Here is a 3,309-nt window from a genome sequence, read left to right on the forward strand (position 1 = left end):
TATGTCTGGCTCAGAAAAAAGGAAAGTATTAGGAAAAAAAAAAAAAAATAATGAGTATCAGTGGTTTGCCCAAAGATATCAGCATCAGTTTGTATTTACCGGATACTGTGGTGTTGCCATGCGAAGAATCTGTGCAGACAGAGGTCTCTTTTATTATCTGTCAGCATAAAGTAAATAAATGTTCATGAATATTCATACAAAAGCCAATAATGACGTTAGTATTTGTGTCAGTTTCATAGACTGTAGTGGTAAGATTTTTTTTTACATATTTATACACACTCATCTTTGTATACATGTGTGTGTGTGTGTGTGTGTGTGTGTGTGTGTGTGTGTGTGTGTGTGCGCGTGTGCGTGTGCGTGTGCGTGTGCGTGTGCGTGTGCTTGTGCGTGTGCGTGTGCGTGTGTGTGTGTGTGCGTGTATGGTAATAGATGAATGATGCAAATATTACAGTGAATAAATTCGTATGTTATTAAATATTATGTATCCGGCAACTGCTCCGCTCGATGCAAGAATATCCGAATTTTATCTTTAAGCGCTCATTTCTATGCTTTCAGGATCGAGTCTACAGTGTTATTAAGTCAGACGAACATCAAATAAAAGGAAAATGTAAATATAAATGGCCCTGTCCTACTAGGGAAGTAACACAAGCGAAAAGAATGTACAAGAAATAGAGTATTTGGTATCGTTAGAGAATGCACGATCCAATACCACGTCAACTTGCCTTCTGTAAGCTATAACGGAGTTCCGTCTTAAAAGCTTGTTCGTTTGGTGGCTACAGGAGCGCCTGCTGGCAATCTCACCGCCACGGTAAGCACCGAGTGTCAGATAAACAAATGAGACAGCCATAAAAAGCTGACACAGGCCTGGGCGAAGCCAGAACTTCGCAAATCTCAAGCAAGCAAGCAAGGGACCAGGCTGCCAGAGGGACGTTCAGGACCATACAAGACGAAGGTCAAGATAAGCCACCTCTCTGTTTAATTCCTCACCAGTGAACTTGTTCTAACACCAAGAGATTAGCAGCGGTCACGCGAACTCACTCACTCTCCTCACCATGGCCATGAGAAACGGGAGGCTATAAGACTTATGGAAGGTTTGCCAGATTATTGCTATTTTAATTAGATGTTGTTGTCATTTATGCTAATGATAATGATAGTAATAGTGATAATAATGATGATAATAATGATAATACATATAATAATAAAGAAAATAATAGCAATTATTATTATTATTGTGTTACTCTTATAATTGTTGTTGTTATGTTATTTTATTATTATTATTATTATTATTATTATTATTATTACTATTATTATTATTATTATTGTTTTTTTTTTTATTTTATTGTCGTTATTGCTGTTATTGTCTTACTTATTATTGCTATTGTTGTTGTTGTTTGTTATTTTATCATCATCATTATTATTGTGCTTATCATTATTATCATCTTGTCATCATCATCGGTCATCATCAATTATTATATTGTTATTATTATTTTATTATTATTATTATTATTATTATTATTATTATTTATTATCTTTATCAATACTATTATTATCATTATTATCATTATAACGATAATGATAATTCATCATTATCATTATTATCATTATAATTATAAATGATAAATGAATAATGTAGAAATAATGATATGATAATAATAATAATAATAATATAATAATAATAATAATAATAATAATATAGTATTGATAATGATAATAATAATAACAATAATAATAATAACAATAATGTGGTGTAACGCTTGGGGTATCCCTTAACAAGTGAAATATTGAAACAAGTAAAGTAACCCAAGAGAGTCTTGCCCAGATGTACACCACATGGCGGATAGACCTAACCTTTGTTTGTATGTGATTTCGCACCCCATTGACCTATCAGGCGAAGTGGACAACGAGTAATAGCTTTTTGACCTGGCTCAGAATCAGACGTTGGAAAACGTGGACAACAGAGTACTGTTGTTAGTGTAGGCGTGTCTTAACCATAGGAATATGGTCATTGGACAAGAAATAACCAATGAAGAAATGTGTATGGAAAAAGAACCAATGAAAAGAAGAGAAAGATATGAGAGCCAGGCTGAGCGACAAATGTGTGACGAAAAGTCGTCAGTCTCAGAGCAGACCCCAAAACTAGGTCATCTGAACCTGTTACCCGGTGAGTTACTCGAACAATTATTTTTACGGATCTCCCAAGTTTTAACTTAGAAAAATTCTAGAACCCAAGATTAAGGCAATATAAAATAAGTCATTAAATAATGAAGTGAAAACAATCTTTCAGTTTTCCTCTTGATATCAATTAATCCCAAGTATTGGAGACCTGACACTCCTCAAAGGTCAGTGGTGGCAGTTTACCATTTAATTGTGGAATGTTAAATATTAGATAAAATTAAGTAAAGCCCTACGACCGCTCGGAAACACCACAATAATAATAATAACAATGAGATAAAATATGATAATACAATAATATAATAATAATGATAATAATAATAATAACAATAATAACCATAATGGTAATAATAATAACAACAATAATAGTAATAATGATGATGATGATGATGATAATAATAATGATAATGTTATTTTATTATTATTATACTATTATTGTTGTTTTTATTATTATAATTATGGTTATTATTGTTATTATCATTATTATTTTTATTATTGTTATTATTGTTATTATTATTATTATTATTATTATTATTATTATTATTATTATTATTATTATTATTGTTACGCCGACCGCCTCGTCTCTCTATCACCAACACAAGGCTAGGCAGACGGCGTGCTATCCACAGGGTCGTGAACACTGAACAGCTCCAAGAGGCACCGAGCACCACAGTGTCCCAGAGCGTCCCAGAACGCACGAGGGGAAACGCCGTGGCGAGGCAGGCACGAAAATAAACACAAAATGACAGTCTTTCCTTTATTGACACAAGTTATTTTACCCGTACACTTTTCTATAGGCACAATACAGGGGGGAAACCAGCATGTCACACTGCACGATACAGCTTATATAACAGGGCAACACAAAGTATATCAGGTCACAAGGGCAAACACGAGGTCTTCACAGGAGCAGCACCCAACTCCGTCTCCTGGCTTGTTCCTCTGCTCCTCTGCTCACAGCCAGTTGCGTCATGTTTGCCCGGGTCCCTTCATGTTAACACATGCCCAGGTCATCCTTTTCATGTTAACACATGTTTCGCACAGAGACAAAGACCCACTGGCATAGCATTATTATTATTATTATTATTATCATTATCATTATGAATAATGCCTAAAGTATTTTAGAAGATATAGCCCCAG

General features: G+C 34.2%; 1 protein-coding gene across 3 annotated transcripts in view; it reads left to right on the top strand.

Annotated features, from left to right (window-relative positions):
• The first annotated feature begins 687 nt into the window (after positions 1-687).
• LOC119581144 overlaps positions 688-3,309 on the top strand; it is a 9,594-nt gene continuing 6,972 nt past the window's right edge. Inside the window, exon 1 of one of the 3 annotated variants that reach the window (XM_037929491.1) lies at positions 688-808. The gene's annotated coding sequence lies outside the window, so the exon portion shown is untranslated. Of the gene's footprint in view, positions 1,092-3,309 lie in introns of all 3 variants that reach the window. The other 2 variants (XM_037929490.1, XM_037929492.1) reach the window with 2 other exon arrangements.

Source organism: Penaeus monodon, chromosome 14, assembly GCF_015228065.2.
Source record: "Penaeus monodon isolate SGIC_2016 chromosome 14, NSTDA_Pmon_1, whole genome shotgun sequence".
NCBI lineage: Eukaryota > Metazoa > Arthropoda > Malacostraca > Decapoda > Penaeidae > Penaeus > Penaeus monodon.